This window comes from Schistocerca nitens, chromosome 7 (genome assembly GCF_023898315.1).
Source record: "Schistocerca nitens isolate TAMUIC-IGC-003100 chromosome 7, iqSchNite1.1, whole genome shotgun sequence".
Classification (NCBI taxonomy): domain Eukaryota; kingdom Metazoa; phylum Arthropoda; class Insecta; order Orthoptera; family Acrididae; genus Schistocerca; species Schistocerca nitens.
Window position 1 is genome coordinate 579,512,836 of NC_064620.1, and position 25,255 is coordinate 579,538,090.

A 25,255-nucleotide genomic window follows, 5' to 3' on the forward strand; every position below is an offset into this window, starting at 1 on the left:
AACATCGGGGATAGGATACAATCCTGTCTCACTTCTTTCTCAACCACTGCTTCTCTTTCGTGCCCCTCGATGCCATCTAGTTTCTGTACAAATTGTAAACAGCCTTTCACTGCCTGTATTTTACCCCTGCCACCTTCAGAACTTGAAAGAGAGTATTCCAGTCAACATTATTAAAAGCTTTCTCTACGTCTACAAATGCTTGAAATGTAGATTTGCCTTTCCTCAATTAATAAACTTAATAGACCACAGTTTCAGAATACTCCCGCAACTGCCTCTGCATAATATGTTGGTGAGGTCATGTATAAACTCCGCTGTATTTTGGGGAAAGAAGCAAATTTTAACATGGCACAAGAAAAATGTAGGTTTTCTCAAATCTTTCCACTTATGACCCTTCTCTAAAATTTACAAATGATTGAAAAGCAACACGAAAATAAATCGCTGCTTTTATTGCATTTTCAACAGAATTTTTTGTATATATTAACCAAAGCAGAGGTGACAGTAGACCTTGTAGAATGGTCGCCATGCAAGTGTGCTCGTGGAGGGAGTTCCTCCTAATATTTACAAAAAACCTGAGCCTACGCTTCTTTTTAGAATGTGGTTCTCATTTCCCCTACAGCATCTGCTGCCCGCAACCCTTACCACTACTGCACTCCCCATGCGTACCCCGTCGACTGCGCGTCTACCTGCCACATTATTCTGCGTACTTTTTTTTCCCCCTACAGGCCCAAGCCCATTCACTGATTTCCTTCTTCGCTCCATTTGGGCCTCGTAAATAGCTACTTCTAACCTATCTTCCAATTTTTGCACTAGTTTTCTTTCGAATCTTGTTGTGAGTTCTGTCTTTGGCAGGCAAGACACTCTAACGACTGAACTGTACAAACACGCCTCGGAACTGCCAGTACCTCATCTCCTGCCTTCCAAACTTCGCAGATTTTCTCCCGTGCTCCATGAGGGACAAACCTGGCCGAATAACCGACCGTAGTCTGGAACGCGGGCGAGCCTGAGAGCGACATTTAGGCGGTTCGCCGTGCTCGTTTAGGCTGAATGCTCGGCTGTTCCCGAAATTTCGCCTCAGCGAATGGAGCATGCAAGGAGTAGAAACAGGATAACACATACGCCAAAGTGTACGCGATTTACAGACAGATGGCGCAGACGCCTTCGCCTCCTTGGATTACCTTGACGACTGTGGCGTCTGGAACGGAATTAGGCCACAAACATCCTGTATGATGTAAGAAGAATACGTGGATTGCGGCCATAGCTGCAATAATAAATGGTAACACAAAATGGAATGTAAAGAACAGGTTCAAGGTTGCATTATCAACAGCATGTCCTCCTCATAACCATCGAACTAAATCTGTTCCTAAATATGGAACTGCCGATAATAGGGTATTAATTACTAATACAAAACCACGGAAATTCAAGAATTGGTCGGTTGCATATACTAGCTGCCACTATGGTTGTGAAGACAAACAAAAGACGCTTCTCTCAAGAAGGCCTAAATAATGGGTTAAACGATATTTAGCGGCAATCTGTTGTCATTTAAAGTAAGCGTACTGGCACAGCAAGGCTGGCTTATTTATTTATGAACACACTATTATTTATATTTACTGTAAACAATTTGAGTATGCCCAAACCTTTATAACATTTCAAAAATGGTTCATATGGCTCTGAGCACTATGGAACTTAACTTCTGAGGTCATTAGTCCCCTAGAACTTAGAACTACTTAAACCTAACTAAACTAAGGACATCACACACATCCATGCCCGAGGCAGGATTCGAACCTGCGACCGCAGCGGTCGCGCGGCTCCAGACTGTAGCGCCTAGAACCGCTCGGCCATCCCGGCCGGCTATAACATTTCTTTTATTAAAACATTGTTGAAATATATTAGTTTAGTGCGGCAACTGGTCGAGTCAAATCATGTCTGTAGACCTTAAGAACGATGTATCTCTGATGGGGAAGACCCTCAGCCAATGGAAACGCAGGCACTGGCGTAACATCAACGGAGTCAAGTCGCTCTCGTTCGGGTACTACGCTCCAGCGAGAGACTCTGGACACTTTATGTGGAGTTCTTGAACAAGGCACACCTGCCTGAGGTAACATGAGTTATTCAATCGTGTAGGTGATTGGTTCATGGTGGTGAACGATGCTACGATACTATTTTCCCGATTGCACTACGGAATTGAAAATAGACTGCTTATGAGTTTTTAATCGTCCTGTCGCTTGTGTTAATTTGTAAATAATCACTTTGGACTCTGAACTGTTTCCAGCTGGTGACTTTTTCTCGTACCGTGATCACGCATTGGACTAAGTTTCCGTGTATCTTTGATGACTATTTAGTCTGGGGATTCTCCTACTATTCTCCTAAGTTACTCAATGTAACATTACTGCCTTTGTTAAGTTTATTTTCTGTTCGTATTGTAAATGGATATTGTAGGTCCACTTTTCGTTTATTTGAGATGTCATCTATTGAATAAACATTATTCAGCATAATGCCCTGCCGTCTTCATCAATTACAGACGTTAGAATAGAAGCCTTTTTACTAAGTTACTCATTTATCTTTTATTTAATATTTCTGTGTGTGTTATTAATTCGCAGTTCTAGCCAATGCATAGACGGTTTGAGTGCAGAATCACAGCTACATAGTATTATTTGCAGCGAGTTAGCTGCTGGGCATGAAAGCACACGTACGCAGCTCGGCTCTATGACTATATCCAGTTATTCTTTTTAAACAGGGCTGTGCGTAGCCCAACTACTTAAGTTGCGAGAAACATCAGGTAAAGTCGCAGCTGGTTTGCTCGAGTGCGATGCTCTTTAGAAAGCTACTACTCAGCAGAAAACCGTTAGGTACCATCGCGCATTGATGCCTCACGATATATTCTATCTGCCTACCCTTTCAGTTTAGTCAGGTTGTGGCACGGAACTATTTCTCCCCGGTTCAAACAGTGACTGTTAGTTAGTTACTCCATCTTACCACCTAATCTTCAATCTCCAATTATATGCATCTTAGGCGATTGTACCGCGTCATCATTAGGATGTGTCTCTGGGACTGCTCGTATATTAACACTCGTATCGACAACGTGTCAATATGAGACCAAATAAACGAGCAAGCTCGAGCGAAAAGGGAAGGAAAAATGGTTCAAATGGCTCTGAGCACTATGCGACTTAACTTCTGAGGTCATCAGTCGCCTAGAACTTAGAACTAATTAAACCTAACTAAGGACATCACACACATCCATGCCCGAGGCAGGATTCGAACCTGCGACCGTAGGGGCCGCTCGGTTCCAGACTGTAGCGCTACTTATGTCTGCAGTCAAATTACATAACCACACACCGGGGATCTTTTTTCCTTCGCGTCAGTGCCGGATCATTGCACATTGGTGACTCTTAGTTGGGAAAACTAGAACTGCCAACATCTTGCTGCAGCCGAACGATGGCCATCGTGGTACGGTAATTGCTTTAGAACGACGTTGCGGCGACAGACTTGCAGTTCTTGTAGACCAGGGTCCAACCTCATCTAACGTGCTCCGCCGAGCTGGACTTTGAGCGAGAACTACTGAACCCCCCCCCAAGAGCCTTTGTCAACACAGAGGGATGTAGTATCAAGACTTGTGTAAACGAGGAAATCAGTCCTGAGGAAAATGCTTGGAGAAATATGGATTGTCTTTGTATTACCTTTCGCATTACAGATCAGTTACTTCAAACTGCAGATCAGCGCGAGTTGGGTACAGGAACTTTTTTTTTTTTTTCATTTTCCCATTTAGTTGGGCTACGAATCCTGATTTATTTCACAGTGTGACTCGAGCTCCACGAGTAGACACAAAAACTAATTATTCTATAAATGTTCAGCACCAACCACGAATTGCCGCGCGGAGTGGCCGTGCGGTTTAAGGCCCCATGTCACGGACTGCGCGGTCCCTGCCGCCGGAGGTTCGAGTCCTTCCTCGGGTATGTGTGTGTGTGTGTGTGTGTGTGTGTGTGTGTGCTGTCCTTGGCATAAGTTAGTTCAAGTAGTGTGTAAGTCTAGGGACCGATGACCTCAGCTGTTGGTCCCTTAGGAATTCACACACATTTGAACATTTGAACAACCACGAATTATCCTTTTCCTAAATCACCATCCTTGAAAGGGCGTAAGGACTATGCTAAAAGTAGTGCCATTTGATTGTTTTACTGTTTCGTTAAGTACAACCCAGGTTTGGGTCTTTTATGCCATTTTCAAGTATTTGATTTTATGTGTTTAACATATGTTGCAGGACATTTAACATGTTGTCAAGCTCAAAGTTGGCCATAAAGTAAGACAAATATTGGTTTCCCACCAAATGCCAAATTTTAAAGCACTATATTGTAACACAACAGCAAATAATCGTAAGAGCACGCCATATTTAGTATATTTGGTAAATAAAACGTGATAGTGAAATCAAGGAGTATATACTCTTTGATTTCGCTATCATTACGTTCTAAGGACATATGCTCATCTTTTATTTATCAACGTAAGCCTGTTTTTACTACATATAACGTGCTCCCACGATTATTTACTGATCCGTTACAATATGATGACTTTACATCTGGCATTTCGTGGGGAACCAATATTTGTCTTAATTTATGGCCAACTTTGAGCTTGAACACCATGTTAAGTGTCCTGCAATGTGTGTTAAAGACATAAAATCAAAGACTTGAAAATCGCATAAAATGCCGAAACCTGGGTTGTACTTAAATAAACAATAAAACGGCGGTGTGTTCCTTTAAAAAATAATGTATGACTGTTGCTCAGTAACATCAAAAACTTTTCTTAGTCTGCTTTTAAGTTTTAAAAACTCGCTCACGTCCTTCACACTTTCCGTTTCCATGTTCTCTGACTTCGTAAAAGATGTAGTGCCTCTGTAATTACAATTCCTAAAAGTACGAGTATTCAGCCTCTTACTACACACTAAACGAACTGCGGACCCAGCTTTTTGAGCGGAATAATAAGGGTCCTCACACTGCAGACTGAAGTGCGAAGATGTTGCCGCCACAGGAAATGTATTCGCAGTTGCGAATGTGGACCACCTTGGGCTGTGCTTTAGAACGACGTCAATGAAATCTTGAGCCGGACCGAGATTCGAACCCAGATTTCCCACTTTACGCGAGCCTTAACCGCTTCTGCTATCCGTGCACAAATCACGGTCACACCCAAACTTCCATATGTCGTCGTCCATGTATACGTGTGTCACAACCTCCACTCGTACGTTACGTGTATTCCTGTCCAGGAAGGATACATTTGTTGAGAGTCGAGAACATGGTATCGGCGAATAAATGCGAAACAGCAATGCCTGTGTTGTTAAGAAGTGCGGTGAAATATTCCTTCAGACATGCATGCATATCTGAAGGAACGCTGCATCGTGCTCCTCAATAACACAGGTACCGCTGTTTCGATGATGCTTCTGCTGCACAATGCCGGCTCGCCATTGCTTCTACAGGGTGTTTCAAAAATGACCGGTATATTTGAAACGGCAATACAAACTAAACGAGCAGCGATAGAAATACACCGTTTGTTGCAATATGCTTGGGACAACAGTACATTTTCAGGCAGACAAACTTTCGAAATTACAGTAGTTACAATTGTCAACAACAGATGGCGCTGCGGTCTGGGAAACTCTATAGTACGATATTTTCCACATATCCACCATGCGTAGCAATAATATGGCGTAGTCTCTGAATGAAATTACCCGAAACCTTTGACAACGTGTCTGGCGGAATGGCTTCACATGCAGATGAGATGTACTGCTTCAGCTGTTCAATTGTTTCTGGATTCAGGCGGTACACCTGGTCTTTCAAGTGTCCCCACAGAAAGAAGTCACAGGGGTTCATGTCTGGCGAATAGGGAGGCCAATCCACGCTGCCTCCTGTATGTTTCGGATAGCCCAAAGCAATCACACGATCATCGAAATATTCATTCAGGAAATTAAAGACGTCGGCCGTGCGATGTGGCCCGGCACCATCTTGCATAAACCACGAGGTGTTCGCAGTGTCGTCTAAGGCAGTTTGTACCGCCACAAATTCACGAAGAATGTCCAGATAGCGTGATGCAGTAATCGTTTCGGATCTGAAAAATGGGGGAATGATTCCTTTGGAAGAAATGGCGGCCCAGACCAGTACTTTTTGAGGATGCAGGGACGATGGGACTGCAACATGGGGCTTTTCGGTTCCCCATATGCGCCAGTTCTGTTTATTGACGAAGCCGTCCAGGTAAAAATAAGCTTCGTCAGTAAACCAAATGCTGCCCACATGCATATCGCCGTCATCAATCCTGTGCACTATATCGTTAGCGAATGTCTCTCGTGCAGCAATGGTAGCGGCGCTGAGGGGTTGCCGCGTTTGAATTTTGTATGGATAGAGGTGTAAACTCTGGCGCATGAGACGATACGTGGACGTTGGCGTCATTTGGACCGCAGCTGCAACACGGCGAACGGAAACCCGAGGCCGCTGTTGGATCACCTGCTGCACTAGCTGCGCGTTGCCCTCTGTGGTTGCCGTACGCGGTCGCCCTACCTTTCCAGCACGTTCATCCGTCACGTTCCCAGTCCGTTGAAATTTTTCAAACAGATCCTTTATTGTATCGCTTTTCAGTCCTTTGGTTACATTAAACCTCCGTTGAAAACTTCGTCTTGTTGCAACAACACTGTGTTCTAGGCGGTGGAATTCCAACACCAGAAAAATCCTCTGTTCTAAGGAATAAACCATGTTGTCCACAGCACACTTGCACGTTGTGAACAGCACACGCTTACAGCAGAAAGACGACGTACAGAATGGCGCACCCACAGACTGCGTTGTCGTCTATATCTTTCACATCACTTGCAGCGCTATCTGTTGTTGAAAATTGTAACTACTGTAATTTCGAAAGTTTGTCTGCCTGAAAATGTACTGTTGTCCCAAGCATATTGCAACAAACGGTGTATTTCTATCGCTGCTCGTTTAGTTTTTATTGCCGTTTCAAATACACCGGTCATTTTTGAAACACCCTGTATTAGACGGCATCGCCGCCACAACTGACCCTCACGTGTTTCACAGTTGGCTCTGCTCCCGTGTTGTCGCGACCACACGATGCGCGCATCTCGCTCACTCCCCACCGCACAGCAACTGCTCTGCTCGTGAGCAAAAGCCAGTGCACACGCTCAAAATCGGCTAATTATTCAACCTTGTTACAGACAGTCATTGTTGGCAGAATCTGAATAGTGGTGGAGAAAGGCGTTACCATTTCTCCAATGTTTCTTCGGTAAGCAAACATTCGTAATTAACCCTAAACATACAGCGTCGGAAACGTCATCAAAGAGGACTAGTATGGGGCAAACGTTATGATACGTTAATCAAATGGTTCAAATGGCGCTGAGCACTATGGGACTTAACAGCTGAGGTCGATGTCGATATGATGAACAACTGCATGACACTCTCCCAAAAAAAAAATCGCGAGTCATTGCCATCCTAAAACCAGGCAAAGAACGTGGCAATCCCAAAAAACTACAGGTCGATATCTCTGGTATGCCATATGTACAAGGTTTTGGAAAGGATGATACTCCACAGGATAACGGACGCCATCGAGCCCCTCCCGACCCCACAACAAGCAGGCTTCAGTCAGGGCAAATGGTGCACGTCACAGGTAGAGGATGGATGGGTTCGAGAACAGGAAGATCACCGGGGCTGTCTTCCTAGACCTATCAACAGCCTACAACACAGTCAAGCACCGACTGGTCCTGGGGAAAATGTACGCAATGAGTAGGGACTACAGACTAACCTTACTGATTGGAAACCTACTCCACAATCGAAAATTTTTCGTGGATTTTCAGGGACAGAGAGGCCAGTGGAGGATACAGAAAAATGGCCTCCCCCAAGGAACCGTACTGGCCCCAACACTTTTTAATATACACTCCTGGAAATGGAAAAAAGAACACATTGACACCGGTGTGTCAGACCCACCATACTTGCTCCGGACACTGCGAGAGGGCTGTACAAGCAATGATCACACGCACGGCACAGCGGACACACCAGGAACCGCGGTGTTGGCCGTCGAATGGCGCTAGCTGCGCAGCATTTGTGCACCGCCGCCGTCAGTGTCAGCCAGTTTGCCGTGGCATACGGAGCTCCATCGCAGTCTTTAACACTGGTAGCATGCCGCGACAGCGTGGACGTATGTGCAGTTGACGGACTTTGAGCGAGGGCGTTTAGTGGGCATGCGGGAGGCCGGGTGGACGTACCGCCGAATTGCTCAACACGTGGGGCGTGAGGTCTCCACAGTACATCGATGTTGTTGCCAGTGGTCGGCGGAAGGTGCACGTGCCCGTCGACCTGGGACCGGACCGCAGCGACGCACGGATGCACGCCAAGGCCGTAGGATCCTACGCAGTGCCGTAGGGGACCGCACCGCCACTTCCCAGCAAATTAGGGACACTGTTGCTCCTGGGGTATCGGCGAGGACCATTCGCAACCGTCTCCATGAAGCTGGGCTACGCTCCCGCACACCGTTAGGCCGTCTTCCGCTCACGCCCCAACATCGTGCAGCCCGCCTCCAGTGGTGTCGCGACAGGCGTGAATGGAGGGACGAATGGAGACGTGTCGTCTTCAGCGATGAGAGTCGCTTCTGCCTTGGTGCCAATGATGGTCGTATGCGTGTTTGGCGCCGTGCAGGTGAGCGCCACAATCAGGACTGCATACGACCGAGGCACACAGGGCCAACACCCGGCATCATGGTGTGGGGAGCGATCTCCTACACTGGCCGTACACCACTGGTGATCGTCGAGGGGACACTGAATAGTGCACGGTACATCCAAACCGTCATCGAACCCATCGTTCTACCATTCCTAGACCGGCAAGGGAACTTGCTGTTCCAACAGGACAATGCACGTCCGCATGTATCCCGTGCCACCCAACGTGCTCTAGAAGGTGTAAGTCAACTACCCTGGCCAGCAAGATCTCCGGATCTGTCCCCCATTGAGCATGTTTGAGACTGGATGAAGCGTCGTCTCACGCGGTCTGCACGTCCAGCACGAACGCTGGTCCAACTGAGGCGCCAGGTGGAAATGGCATGGCAAACCGTTCCACAGGACTACATCCAGCATCTCTACGATCGTCTCCATGGGAGAATAGCAGCCTGCATTGCTGCGAAAGGTGGATATACACTGTACTAGTGCCGACATTGTGCATGCTCTGTTGCCTGTGTCTATGTGCCTGTGGTTCTGTCAGTGTGATCATGTGATGTATCTGACCCCAGGAATGTGTCAATAAAGTTTCCCCTTCCTGGGACAATGAATTCACGGTGTTCTTATTTCAGTTTCCAGGAGTGTATATATACACACACTAATGACCAGCCCCTCCCCCAAGGCACCGAAAGCTTCGTATATGCAGATGATTGCGCCATTACCGATCAAGCAGACAGCTTTGAAACTGTTGAACAGAATCTGTCAGAAGTCCTCGAACAGCTTGCCACCTACTACAAGGGGAACCATCTGAAACCCAACCCAGGGAAAACGCAAACCTGCGCCTTCCACCTAAAGAACGGACAATCTGCAAGACGACTACAACTTAACTGGGAAGGAGTGCCCCTGAACATTGCGAAATACCACAATACTTAGGCGTCACTTTGGATAGAGCACTCACCTATAAAAAGCACTGCATGAACACTAAACACAAATTAGCCGCGAGAAACAACATTGTGCGCAAACTAACGGGCACTACATGTGGTGCACAGCCTGGAATAGTGAGAACCACAGCTCTTGCTTTGTGCTATTCAACAGCGGAGTACGCGTCTCCAGTGTGGTACAATTCTAGCCACGCCAAGCAAGTGGACATAGCGCTTAATGAATCCTGCCGCATCATCACAGGCTGTCTGAGACCAACCCCGACTGATAAATTGTACTGCCTGGCGGGCGTGGCCCCACCAGATATTAGAAGGAAAGTAGCGGCCAGGAAGGAAAAGACAAAGGCGTTGACCCCACCTGCCCACCCGCCGTACAAACACCAGCCAGCCCGCCGTCGACTAAAATCTAGAAAAAGCTTCCTGCACACAGTAGAAAACATCCTCGGGACACCACAGCAAGTGAGGCTAGCAATGTGGCGAGAAGAAAACGCGCACCTTGGGGAATGGTTAGTCCCAAACGAAGAACTCCCTCCCGGCCATATGGAAGGATGGACGACATGGAAATCTCTTAATAGGCTGCGCTCTGGTGTCACACGATCCAAAGAGAACATGCGCAAATGTGGCCTCTCAAATGAACCGGCGCTGTGTGACTGTAGACACACTCAAACCACCACCCACCTGACGCAGTGTGTGCTATGCCCAAGCACCCGCACCATGAAGGATTTGATGAATGCCACCCCGGAAGCGCTGGACGTGGCCAGGTTCTGGTCCAAGACTTCATAAAATAAAAAAAAAAAACTACTTGACCCTGCTTATATATCTGTATACTCAAAAAATGGTTCAAATGGCTCTGAGCACTATGGGACTCAACTGCTGAGGTCATAAGTCCCCTAGAACTTAGAACTACTTAAACCTAACTAACCTAAGGACAACACACACATCCATGCCCGAGGCAGGATTCGAACCTGCGACCGTAGCGGTCGCGCGGTTCCAGACTGTAGCACCAGAACCGCTCGGCTATCTGTATACTTTTATACTCTTTTTGTATTTTTTATATACTTGATATGTATGTGTTAATCATTCTGATTTTATGTACGATGCTTCTGACACGATTAAATAAATAAATTAAAAAATTAAAAAGCTGAGGTCATCAGTCCCCTAGAACTTAGAATTACTTAAACCTAACTAACCTAAGGACATCACACACATCCATGCCCGAGGCAGGATTCGAACCTGCGACCGTAGCGGTCGCGCGGTTCCAGACTGAAGCGCCTAGAACCGCTCGGCCATACCGACCGGCATACGTTAATCAGGCAGATATTTTTGTATTAATTCTCGGGATGGACTAGCAACAGTGATGGAAAGTTATTTGCCAATGCGAGCGTGCTAAGCGTTCCTCGGAACACCTGTTATTGCTGTTATCCACACCACATCTTCCTCGATGGGCAATGTGCTTATGTAACACTGCTTATGACGGATCTGATATTCTGGTATTGGAGGTAATCGGGTGGATTAAAGGATTCGGCCCTCAAACAGCCCTCAGCGACAGGGTCTCCACCTGTCAGTGAAACAGTCATCAGTCATAATCTTACATTGCGGGATAGCGTGGAGCGCAATGTGTGCCGTTGTCACTGCCAAAGAGCAGAGACCGGCAGCAGTTGCGTGCAATGTTTTATCGAGTCAAAACTATGAGGTATCGACTAGGGTGGTAGTAGAACAGGCGTAAAATAGCGACGTAAGTCGAGCTGTTACTGTTTACTAGTCGCACACACAAAAAAAAATTGTCCCAGCGTGTAGTATCTGAGCCCTAGGTACAAGTAATTTACAAATAAACACTACCCTCCAAGACAGTGGTCGTCAGACTGCCGCCCGAATCAGTTATTCATGCCGCTCGTTATTCTCAGCGTATTTTATAATACACATCTAGTAACTAGCAGCCGAATCCGAAAATATCAGCTTATGTTAAGAGGTACGTAAGACTAGTTTCCCTACTCAGCAACAAACAGAAATGCTTGCAGAGACAATGACATTTTAAGATGTGCTTAATTTTAATGGACGTTGGTGAATTCCGCCGTGAGCTAAATGAAGTTACCTGTTTATCTCAGAGGCAGAAGGGCATGTTGTGCGGGCACCATGGGTTTAGGGTATGTGAGAGGGGGTATGTTTTATTGTTTGTCTTCCAGTGCCGACAACTCAAGGTCGTGCGCGACTCGTACCGGTTAGCTGCTATGGTATAAATTTGGATGAAGATAGTAACTGTTCTCGAAAGAACGGATACCGTTGATGATCGTGCAGCTTCTCTAGAATAAATGATAATTTAATTGAAACCCTCAGCTGCCGATAGGTGTTGTTAATATACCTCGATGGGGACAGCTGAAAATGTTTTCCCCGACCGGGACTCGAACCCGGGATCTCCTGCTTACATGGCAGACGCTCTGTCCATCTGAGCCACCGAGGACACAGATGAACAGCGCGACTGCAGGGACGTATATCGGTTGGGGTGTACATTTTCATCTGACACCATCGAGGTATATCAACAACACCTGTCGGCAGCTGAGGGTTTCAATTAATTATCATATAAATTTTGACACGAAAGTAACTTCGATTTGTGAATGTACATTACACAGAATGTCATCTTCAAATGCTGTACTTATCTACATCTACATGGCTATTCCACACAGCGTGTGATGGAGGGTACTGCGTACCACCACTAGTCACTTCCTTCCCTGTTCCACTCGCAGACTGCACGAGGGGAAAACGACCGTCTATATGCCACCGAATGAGCCCTAATTTCTCGTACCTTATCTTCGTGGTCCTTACGCGCAATGTATGTTGGAGGCAGTAGAATCGTTCTGCTGTCAGGTTCAAATGCAGGTTCTCAAAATTTTCTCAGTAGTATTTCTCGAAACGAATGTCACCTTCCGCCCATCGAATCTCAATTGAGTTTCCGAAGCATCTCTCTAACACTCGTGTGTTGTTCGAACTTAACAATAACAAATCTAGCAGCCTGCCTCTGAAATGCTGCGATGTCTTCATTTAATCCAACCTGGTACGGAACATTCGAGAAATGTTCAAGAATATCTCACACTAGCGTCCTATACGCAGTGTCTTGTACAGATGAACCACACTTTACTAGAATTCTCCCAATAAACCGAAAATAAACCATTCGCCTACCATACCACAGTCCTCACATCCTCGTTTCATTTCATATCGGTTCGCAACGTTACTCCGAGATATTTAAACGATGTGACTGTGTCAAGCAGGAAACTAGTATTGCTGCACCTGAATATTTGTTTTTCCTCCTCATCCGCATTAAGTTAATGGTTCATATGGCTCTGAGCACTATGGGACTTAACATCTGATGTCATCAGTCCCCTAGACGTAGAACTACTTAAACCTCTGTAACCTAAGGACATCACACACAACCTTGCCCGAGGCAGAATTCGAACCTGCGACCGTAGCATCTACATCTACATGATTACTCTGCAATTCACATTTAAGTGCTTGGCAGAGGGTTCATGGAACCACAATCATACTATCTCTCTACCATTCCACTCCCGAAGAGCGCGCGGGAAAAACGAACACCTAAACCTTTCTGTTCGAGCTCTGATTTCTCTTATTTTATTTTGATGATCATTCCTACCTATGTAGGTTGCGCTCAACAAAATATTTCCGCATTCGGAAGAGAAAGTTGGTGACTGAAATTTCGTAAATAGGTCTCGCCGGGACGAAAAACGTCTTTGCTTTAATGACTTCCATCCCAACTCGCTTATCATATCTGCCACACTTTCTCCCCTATTACGTGACAATACAAAACGAGCTGGCCTTTTTTGCACCCTTTCGATGTCCTCCTTCAATCCCACCTCGTAAGGATCCCACACCACGCAGCAATATTCTAACAGAGGACGAACGAGTGTAGTGTAAGCTGTCTCTTTAGTGGACTTGTTGCATCTTCTAAGTGTCCTGCCAATGAAACGCAACCTTTGGCTCGCCTTCCCCACAATATTATCTATCTGGTCTTTCCAACTGAAGTTGTTCGTAATTTTTACACCCAGGTACTTAGTTGTATTGGCAGCCTTGAGAATTGTACTATTTATCGAGTAATCGAATTCCAACGGATTTCTTTTGGAACTCATGTGGATCACCTCACACTTTTCGTTATTTAGCGTCAACTGCCACCTGCCACACCATACAGCAATCTTTTCTAAATCGCTTTGCAACTAATACTGGTCTTCGGATGACCTTACTAGACGGTAAATTACAGCATCATCTGCGAACAACCTAAGAGAACTGCTCAGATTGTCACCCAGGTCAATTATATAGATCAGGAACAGCAGAGGTCCCAGGACGCTTCCCTGGGGAAGCAGTCGCGCAGTTCCGGACTGAAGCGCCTAGAGCCGCTCGGCCACGGCTGCCGGCCAAACGCGTAGATAGTGACAGCTGAATCAACCTGAATAGAAGAGAGAGAGACAGTAGCGTAGAGTGATGACCTAAAAACAATTTTTTAAACAAAAGCGTTTCTGAGCTAGGAAGAGGAGACCTTGTAAAGAAAGAGGAGACGAGGGATCGCAGGAAGATGGAGCGCGAATACCACTGCTCGCGCTGGGTTTAAAACTGGCAACGGAGGCCATTTGAATTTCAAAACACTTCCCTCTGGGAGCTGCTGGCGTCTCTCTGAAGAAACCACACCTCCGGCCGGCAACATTCCGAGCCACTGAGTGCTCGCCCCCCACACACGTCGCAGCGGCTGCGCTTCTGGGAAGAAACGGCCCGAAAATAGGCCGGCCTGGCCGGCCAGCACACGCCACGTCGCTAGGCCGAGGACGTCCGCACGCTTATAGCCGGTGCGACGGCGACGTGGCCGCGCTGGCTGGCATGATGTAGCGTGGTATAGCGCGGCGCGGCGCGGCGTGGCGTGGCGTGCTAGCGAGCCCGCCAGCCTGCAAGTTCCCCTTTGTTCGGCTTCGAGGAAAGCGCCTCCATCGACGTTTCCGGTTAAAAGAGCGCTGTCTATAGAAGCGCTCCGCCAATGCCGCGCCGCGCAGCACAGTTCGCACGAGCAGAACTTCGCCGGAGAATTCTTTCTTCCAGCCAGCAGTATCGTGACTACCAGAAGGAATCGTGCCTACAGCTGCCGGCTCAGTTCCGTACATCTATTCGCTTCGTTCCGATTTCCCGGACGGATCTTTCGATATCCTAGCAGCAGCGTGTGAAATCGTACAAACTTCCAGTATCATCATCACTATTATTACACTACTGGCCATTAAAACTGCTACACCACGAAGATGACGTGCTACAGACGCGAAATTTAACCGACAGGAAGAAGATGCTATGATATGCAAATGATTAGCTTTTCAGAGCATTCACACAAGGTTGGCGCCGGTGGCGACACCTACGACGTCCTGACACGAGGAAAGTTTCCAACCGATTTCTCATACACAGACAGCAGTTGAACGGCGTTGCCTGGTGAAACGTTGTTGTGCTGCCTCGTGTAAGGAGGAGAAATGCGTACCATCACGTTTCCGACTGTGATAAAGGTGGGATTGCAGCCTATCGCGATTGCGGTTTATCGCATCGCGACATTGGTGCTCGCGTTGATCAAGATCCAATTGTTAGCAGAATATGGAATCGGTGGGTTCAGGAGGGTAATGCGGAACGCCGTGCTGGATCCCAACGGCCTCGTACCACTAGCAGTCGAGATGACAGGCATCTTATCCGCATGGCTGTAACGGATCGTGCAGCCACGTCTCGATCCCTGAGGCAACAGATGGGGACGTTTGCAAGACAACAACCAACTGCACGAACAGTTCGACGACGTTTGCAGCAGCATGGACTATCAGCTCGGAGACCGTGGCTGCGCTTACCCTTGACGCTGCATCACAGACAGCGGCGCCTGCGATGGTGTACTCGACGACGAACCTGGGTGCACGAATGGCAAAACGTCACTTTTGCAGATGGATCTAGGTTCTGTTTACGGCATCATGATGGTCGCATCCGTGTTTGGCGACATCGCGGTGATCGCACATTGGAAGCGTGTATTCGTCATCGCCATACTGGCGTATAACTCGGCGTGATGGTATGGGGTGCCATTGGTTACAAGTCTCGGTCACCTCTTGTTCGCACGGATGGCACTTTGAACAGTGGACGTTACATTTCAGATGTGTTACGACGCGTGGCTCTACCCTTCATTCGATCCCTGCGAAACCCTGCATTTCAGCAGGATAATGCCTGACCGCGTGTTGCAGGTCCTCTACTGGCCTTTCTGGATACAGAAAATGTTCGACTGTTGCCCTGGCCAGCACATTCTCCAGATCTCTCACCAATTGAAAACGTCTGGTCAATGGTGGCCGAGCAACTGGCTCGTCACAATACGCCAGTCACTGCTCTTGATGAACTGCGGTATCGTGTTGAAGCTGTATTGGCAGCTGTACCTATACACGCCGTCCAAGCTCTGTTTCACTCAATGGCGAGGCGTATCAAGGCCGTTATTACGACCAGAGGTGGTTGCTCTGGGTTCTGATTTCTCAGATGTATGCATCCAAATTGCGTGAAAATGTAATCACATGTCAGTTCTAGTATTATATATTTGTCCAATGAATACCCGTTTATCATCAGCATTTCTTCTTGGTGTAGCAATTTCAATAGCCAGTAGTGTATTATTATTATTCACGTATGGGCCCAATAGGACCACGCGAGGTACAATCAATCAGTGTCACTTTTGATGGTTGGCCTTCCTTTGTGTCCAAACTTGTTTCATTCTTTCAGCATGAAGTCTCTTTATTACATCAGACCACGGCGGATCCGTTTTGTAACTTCCCTCTCACCAACTCTGCAGTTACATATCTTTTGCCTGAATGTTTTTCTGTCTATAACGTCTGCCTGAATTATACCGGCTACTTTAAAATCCTCCTTAGTAGCAGCGATCCATTTAATTGGCTCAGTTTTGCCTTATTCTTTTTTCTAGAATTCTACTTGTTTTGTCAACTTAGAGGGTGTCATTCTTTTAATGCGTCCATAAAATTTAAGTCTTCGTTTTTTTCATATCACCATGCATGTCTGTGTATTCTCCTATTTCCTTATTACTTCTATAAGTTTGCCCATCAGTAATGATTTTCCTAATAATCTGTAGTGTCTAGGAAGCGTGCATGCTCGGTGCGCTAGACAATCAATCAAACAACTCGTATTAATGTATTTCATTAGAGTTAGAAAATTACAACACTTAATTTTGTCAATTGCACAGCTGTGTCGCAAGCAAAGGGCGACATACGAAATAATCGTTCTTTGCAGTGACTGCTGATCTCTAACTGACAAAAATCTGTCCTGAACTGCCTTTGAAGTCGCTAACGTTGATACTGCTATACGAGTGGTTAATCTTGAGGCTGCTATTGAAGTGGCAGTCGACAGTTGGTCGCAGCGCTTACGTCCTCTTCACATTGCGGCCGCTGCTGTCGCGTTGTCGTCCTGGAATGCAGGTCGGTCAGCATGCCATTGGCCGACTTCTTCTCACATCTTTCTATTCCCTTCGTTCCCGACTGGCGTGCCGTAGCATAATCTCTCTTTCTTTCTTCTGCATTTCTTCAGTATCCCTCTTTGCTGGCCGGTGTGGGCAAGCGGTTCTAGGCGCTTCAGTCTGGAACCGCGCGACCGCTACGGTCGCAGGTTCCAATCCTGCCTCGGGCATGGATGTGTGTAATATCCTTAGGTCAGTTAGGTTTAAGTAGTTCTAAGTTATAGGAGACTGATGACCTCAGATGTTAAGTTCCATAGTGCTCAGAGCCATTTGAACCAGTATCCCTCTTTCTATTTAAAATTAAAGTTTTTGGTCCATAAAGACATTCAGGTTTGATTACAGTGCTGTAATGCCTAAGTTTACTGAAATTAGAAAGTGACATTTTATTATAAATATTTTGTCTCAGTCTGAATGCAGTTGCCATTTTTTGACTGCGAACTTCGTTTGCAGCTCTTTCCGGACCGTTTTGTGGTACGATTTCCCCCAAGTATTTAAATTGATGCACCCTTTTTATTTTTCCATATTTCTTGTTCAAAAACTTCGGTACTTTCAGTATATTATTTAAATAATAGAGTCACTGCTCCGATTGCGTCTTTTCATTCGAGTTTCGGAAATTTTATTCCGAATCTCGCTGCAGAAATAAACATAAGTTTTGGATAAGCTCACAGGACCGATTGTAATTGCTGTATGACGATTACGACGCCAGATACCGTGCCACGGAGACTATATTTAGCAAATAAAAACAAATAAGCCACGACCCAGACCCTAACCCTGGACCTTCTGCATGCTAACCGAAAACACTTTCCACTGCACCAATCACACAGCACTACTGTTGCTTCCTGACAGAGGTAGTTACCTAGTTACCGTATACGTGATTACATTGTTGCGTCGATTTACTGCCGGAATAATCGCAGGACGAAATTTTGTGACAGACATTTTTGTATTGCCAGTCAGTGAGGAATCGCGCCGCGAAGTCCGAGTGCTAGAATTTTTCTCCACCCTGTATATGAAAGGCACTGTACTGGCTGACTGTCATCTCCCAGCGCAAACCGCTAAGGATAGAAACTTTAAATTTGGCGAAGGGTGTGGATCTTATACTGGAAATGTCATTTAAGAAGGGATTTTTCGAAATTACAACCATAGGGATGGGCGGGGGGGGGGGGGGGGCGTGAAATAGAGGATGAAGTTTTTTTTTAATGTCACTATTAAGGCTATTTTGAAGCTAGCACTACAAAAATTGGTATTTGGTTTCTCGGTCAGAAATAAAGATATACGTGTTTCAGCATTTTTGGAAATTTTAACATATGGGGGTGAAATAGTGGGTGAAAGTTTTCTTGAAAATATGTTATTATTAACGAACTACTAAAGGATTTTTAAAGCTACGTCTACGGACATTGCTATTTGAATTCTTGGGTACACGGAAAGAAATACGTGTCTCAGTGCTTTGGAAAATGAACTCCTAAGGTGATGAAATAGGAGATTGAATTTTTATGAAAATATTTTATTATGAAAGTATTTTTAAAGCGAAGTGTACCAAAATTTAAATTTAGCTTCTTAGTTAGAAATTTTTTAAAAATATACGTTTTCACTGTTTTTGGAAATTGAAAGCCTATGAGGCTGTAAAGGGAATTTAAAGTTTTTATGGAACTATTTCAGTGTGCAAGCATTTTTGAAACTAAATCTTGAAAATTCTTATTTGGCTTCTCTGTTAGAAATAAAGCATAAACATGTCACTGCTTTTGGAAGTTCCGTTCCGACGGGGTTGAAATAGGGGATGATAGGCTTTCTGAAAGTATGTCGTTATTAAGGGAAGTTTGAAGCTAGAACTACGAAAACAGGTATTTGGTTTCTCAGTCAGAAAATAAAAAAATATCTGTATGAAAGTTTTTTTGAAAATAAATAATTACTAAAGAACCACTAAGGGATTTTTAAGGCTGCATTTATGACGATTGGTATTTGACTTCTCAGTCAGAATTTTTTTTTAAAATGTGTGTTTCAGTTTTTCTTAAAATTCAACCGGTAAGGGAATGCAATAGGGAATGAAAATTTTTAAGAAAATATTTCAGTACATTAAAAAAGTTTTTAAAGTTCAATTTATGAAAATGAATATTTCACTTCTCGGATAGATATAAAGAAATATTTGTTAGAGGATGAAAGTTGCTACGGAAATATCTCCACAAGAACGCAAAAGGCATGATTAACAAAAACTTTGGACTCCAGCTACCAGAACCGCTTTTTGGTCAGAAGTACATTCGGAAAAGACCATGCTTGTACGGCCTCAATTAGCATTGAAAACTTATAAGATGCTGCAATTTGTGTATAAAAAAATCGATTAAATAAAAACAAAATAAAATCTCTACAGGCCACAGAGTCTACGGAGCGAAGCAGCGCGAGCTAAGCTAGTTGTAAATATAATGTGCTCTCTATATGGAGAGAGTTTGTTCGATTGGCTTCATCTACTAGACAGCTTGCGCTACTTGCAGTACGATATTTCGCACTTTTTTAAGTTTTGCATCTCACATGTAGAGATTCTGCTACTGAACAGGAAAAGCAATCAAATAAGAATGACCTTAGGATTTCATTAAAAAATGAGAATAATGAAATAATTTTTATATTATGTGTAAATTTGTATTGCATCCTTTGTAAAGGAACTTTGATAAGCTGATATCGTTATTCACTGGACAATGTACTTCCCTTTTTGTCTTAAAATGTTTTCATGGATGCTAAAATTTTTATTTGTGCGTACTACAGACAGAACAAAACGCCTAGCATATGGGTAAGGCCGTATTGTGCGTTTTAATAGAGCTAACGTAAGAAACTTACGCCCATCCATTTCGTAAACAGTATGATTTGCTAATCGGATACAGACAACTACTAAGGCCAAGAACATGGACATTAAATGCGCGAGTGAATTGCCTAAAAATCACTGCAGCCGGAAACAGACGCATAGGCATCACATAATCCAGTCCGATACAAAAGTCACCCACCGACCTCCTTAGCAGTTCCAGAAGAGCCCTCATTTCGGAAACCATTGTGATGGCGCGTTTGGTATCGCATATTTCAGTTGTACAGTACCTTACAAGCAAAACAAGCTGAGACTTGCTTTGTCGCTCGGGCATTTGTTCGCGCCCTCGGTTTCGCGAGAAAATTGTCATAGGTAATGTGGGCTTTCGTCAACACGCACCAGCGTCCCTTTATACAATATATTAAATACGACATAAATACGACACTGCGGTCGTCGCCAAATCTGTTTTGACATGTTTCAACAGTGCCCAGATTCAGCTGGCCTTGGGCACACCGACAGAAGAGGCAGCGAGAACCGTCCACATCGAATTCGTGCCAAGTCCACGGGCGCCCTGAATCGCAATAATTTTAGCAGCCGCAAATAAATACACTCCAGAGGGAACATTTGGAAGCCTGTTGCTGTCCCATGCCAGACAAGAGGGCCGTTCGCACAAAGAGAGTTATTTCGGGAAACAACCTGGTAACTTTTCATCACCCAAAGTCGCATACGAGTATGCCTGCTACCTCAATTATAAAAATAGAAGACAACTACGCCAGACTTGCTAGACACAAATGTTTTTTACCACTGACAGATTGCTTCGACAACTTAACTCTGCTGTGAAAAACTTTCTACGCTGGTTTGGTTTTACGATCCATAGCGTCTTAATGTCAACAAAGTGGACTGTGCGACTTCAAAAGTTTTCTCAAGTAGCTGACGGAGCATGCAGGAGATGCCAATTCAGGGTTGAGATGGCGTCGATCTGTTGTAGCTCCACTGTCGGCTGGGCAGAGGGTAAGATTGTCAGATGGGGTAGGGTATCTTCGCTTACCACATGTAGAAGTATGAAACCGGAATTTGGTTGCAATAATTACACGTCTGTTGTTTGAAACTGATAAACAATATTGTATTCAAAATAATCTCCATCGCTATTTATACATTTCTCCCACCTCTCCGACAGGCTACGAATGCCACGCCAAAACAAAACAAAAAAAAAACTGTTCTTCTTTTGAAGCGAACTAGTCAGCGAGCCATTTTCGCACATTTTCATACGAACTGAAGCGTTGTTCAGCGAGAGCGTGTCCCAGTGATGCAAACAGATGATAGGCGGACGGAGCCAGGACTGGAGAATAAGCCGCATGCCCCACTGTTTCCCAAATGAACGCCTCGATCGATTCCCTGACCCGTTCTCCTGTGTGTATTATCATAGAGCAATATGACTTTGTCTTGCCTTTTTCCATACTACGGTCGTCTTTCACGTAATGCTCGATTAAATCGATCATTTGCTGTTGGTAGCGATCAGTGTTAACGGTTTCACCAGGTTTTAGCGACTCACAATGGATGACACCCTTATGACCACACCAAATACGGAGCATTGTCTCCTTTCCAAAGCGATTTGGTCTTGCAGCGGCTGTAGACGGTTTGCCTGGATTCACCCACGATTTACGACGCTTACGATTCTCAAAATATATCCATTTTTCATCGCCTGTCACTGCTCGATGGAGAAACGAGTTTCTTTTGTATCTGGTGATTTGCTTGCTGTCTTTCGTTCAGTTCATGCGGAACCCATTTTCCCACTTTCTGCACCTTTCCCACAGCTTTCAATCGAAGAGAAAGGCTTTCTGCGCCACATTCAATTGTTCCGCGAGGGCCTGTTGAGTCTTAGTATCGTCTTCATCCAATAAGGCCTGCAATTCGTTGTCTTCGAACATTTCCCGCGCTCGTCGTTTCTCACGTCAAAATCACGACTTTTGGATTTTTTGAACTACTCGAAGTACAGTGTTTTCCCAAGAGCATGTTCGCCAAAAGCTTCGACAAGGATTCGATGCGATGCTGCCGTAGTTTTCTTCAAATGATAGTAGAAAACCGATGCTGTCCGCAAATCATAGTTCGTAGGCACAAAACTCGACATTTTTACCGGGTGGAAAGAGATACCGATGTATGAAACTTGGGTTACTGTTTGTTGACATGGTCGTCAGCCGTTACAGGAAGCAGATGGCGCTGCAGACGCGGTCTCAGGGACCTGCACTGACGGCTAGCACCGTCTACAGGGATATTCAGGTTTCATATTTCTACACCTGGTATACTCGCTCTCTTTGCAAGGGGGCTCCCATCTCTGGTCTCCGCAAAACGATTTCCCAATACCGCTTCTGGTCTGTCGTCTAAACGCCCCAATATCTATTCTGGAAACGCGGTCCTGGCTGCCACATTTCATTTCCTACGGCAGTTTTTCGCTCCATGTAAACTCTCTACGGCATTCGACACGTACTTGGTTTGTTATAGTTGCCACTTGCTGTTGAATAACGTGGACGAAGTGGTTTCTATATCCATATCCACACTCAGAATTATAGGACAATTGTTAAGACACCGGGGAATAAATTCCGTGGTACTTGAGAAAGCTGTGGGCGATAAAAACTATAGAGGTAGACAGAGGTTAGAATATATCCAAAAATACTGATAACGTCGGCTCCAAGCGCTAGTCTGAGATGCTGCAGGAAAAGAAATTTTTAGCAGGCCGCATCAAACTAGTCAAAAGGCGAACCACCCAAAAGAAAAAAAATATATATATAATTATACTGCTTGTCTAGAGAAGGTCCTAAATATCCCTGGGCCTCTTGAGAACGCGGAGCCCAGTCCCAGGATAACAACTGCGATTCGCTCCGCACCTAGAATCAGAAGAACTTGCTTGGCGCTGTCACTGAATAGCTTCGCAGAATGCGTTTGATTGTCGAATGCCCCCTCCATAGTTGGGTGGTCAACAACATGGAATGCCCTTCACATTACATCTAACGAAAGCGTTTACGACTGTCGCAATAAGAACAATAGAGTCGGATGGCTAGTGGCAACAAGCAGTCATACCAGAGCGTATCGTAAATCGATCAGCGATAAAGTGCGGCGCAATATTAATAGGACGATAAACGTAAAATACCTGCGCGAGAGATAAATACTCTGTGGAATTTAAGCATCTCCGTGTGATGTGATGTTTAAAGCTTTCCCGGCGTACTGATTGGTCCATAAAAACACGGGAGAACTGCCGGATATCAGTAACTTCTCCCCTGGTAGCCAATCTTTTTATGGAGGATTTTGAGGAGAGAGCACTCGACTCTGCCACTTTTAAACCGACAGTATTTTGGCGGTACGTTGACGACACTTTTATAGTGTGGCCTCATGGTCTGGACCGTCTCCAAGAATTTTTACGTCACATGAACTCCATACATGAAAACATAAAGTTTACCATGGAGATAGAGAGAGATGGTTGTCTGCCATTTTTAGACGTCTTGGTGCGACGGAAGAGTGATGGCACACTTGGTCACTCGGTGTACAGAAAGCCCACTCATACAGACCTGTATCTACAAGCTACTAGTTGCCACCATCCAGCACAAACAATGGGCGTTCTCAAAACCTTGGTCCACCGTGCCCATACTATCTCTGACGCCGACAGTCTTCAAGCGGAACTGGAACACCTGCAAAAAGTATTTTTGAAGAATGGCTTTTCACCTAGGCAAGTGAACAGAGTGATGAAGACCTACAAACGACGGAACAAGGAAGAGGAAGAGGCCTTCAGGTCGACTGTTTATCTACCATTTATTGGGAATATTTCTTCACAGATAGGGAGAATATTGGGAAAGTATCAAGTGAGAGTCATCTTTCGCCCTCCTTCCAAAATTTCATCACTGGTGGGATCCGTTAAAGACGACCTGGGCCTGCGTAAACCAGGTGTTTACAAAATTCCGTGTGAATGCGGCAAATCATACATAGGGCAAACAACACGAACTGTGCAGGAACGCATTGTGGAACACCAACGGCATACTCGCCTTCTCCAACCCACCAAGTCCGCAATCGCCGAACATTGTATTTCCACAGACCATTCCATGAATTACAACGACACAAAAATTTTAGCCCATACATCCAACTTTTGGAGCTCGATTATCAATGAAGCTGTGGAAATAAGATTGTCTGACAACGAGACTCTCATCAATCGAGATAGCGGTTATCAGCTGAACTCTGCTTGGAATCCTGTTATAGAGAAACTTCGTAGTCGACGTAGTTATCTGCATAAAGATGGAAATCGACCTGACACCGATACGCCAGGCTTTCACAGTGGAGGGCGCGAGGCGCAACGCACGGAGCCGTTAAGAACGCGCGCACTGAGCGGCGCATGCGCAATGTCACCTCAGAAGGCTTTAAATAGCGGAACTCAGCGCGTACTCGCCAGTACTACTACAGTGGCATTCACCTGAAGATGGCCAGAAGACTCTGCGCCGAAATATCGTGGCAGGAAGTTACTGATATCCGGCAGTTCTCCCGTGTTTTTATGGACCAATCTCCGTGTGAACTCGACAACAAAGCATTAAGCTACGGCAAAGAGATAATTATTCCATGTTGGGCATTGGAAGAGAGATGTTCTATGTCGGATCCAGAGGAGATTGTTGGAAGCCGCCATTAAGGCAGTAATCTATGTTTTATGGTATTGAAGAAAGTAAATACATATAAAAGCACAAAAGGAGTATCAGCTGTGTAGAGTTCATAACCCCTAATCATTTCAAAAATATATTCAGTGATTATAAAGACGCAAGTCGTTCGGAAATGTTGTGTGGTTTGATGGTGCGAACCTGCAGTTTTACACGGTTTTCGGATTCGTCGAGAATATTTCTCAGAAGACCTAAACAATTTCACGAAATAAAGTTGGACACCACATTCCATACACATGACACAGCATAGCACTTGGCTGTACCGATCGACTTCCGTAGAGCGATAAATTATCTTTAGCAATTTCAGGTGGAGAAGTTGCAGCAAAGAGACCCAACGAGATCTGCTGCTGCGAAACGCATATGGTATTACCGTATTCTTTAACTTACGGAGAACAGTAACCAATATAGACTTCACAACCACCGCAAACATAATTAAAAGGACTCAAGTAAAAGGAGCAAACAATAAAAAGGAATCGCTAAACCAAACCATAAATAAAAAAATCAATTAATAATGATACGCAATCACATTAAAAAACGCTCATTAAATAATAGAGAGGATAGAAATAAGAACTTAAAAATACATTGGCAATCTTCAAAACCTACAACGGAAAAAAGAAAAGACATTTCACTAAAATTGAAAATATATCGAAAAATTTATCAAGTTCA

At 45.1% G+C, this 25,255-nt stretch overlaps 1 protein-coding gene and 1 non-coding gene across 3 annotated transcripts in view; both read right to left on the reverse strand.

Annotated features, from left to right (window-relative positions):
- LOC126194912 (suppressor of cytokine signaling 2-like) overlaps positions 1 to 25,255 on the reverse strand; it is a 327,850-nt gene that overhangs the window by 201,617 nt on the left and 100,978 nt on the right. The window lies entirely within an intron of this gene.
- Positions 11,991 to 12,064, reverse strand: Trnat-ugu (transfer RNA threonine (anticodon UGU)). Its single transcript has one exon. It is a non-coding gene; the product is annotated as a tRNA-Thr (tRNA).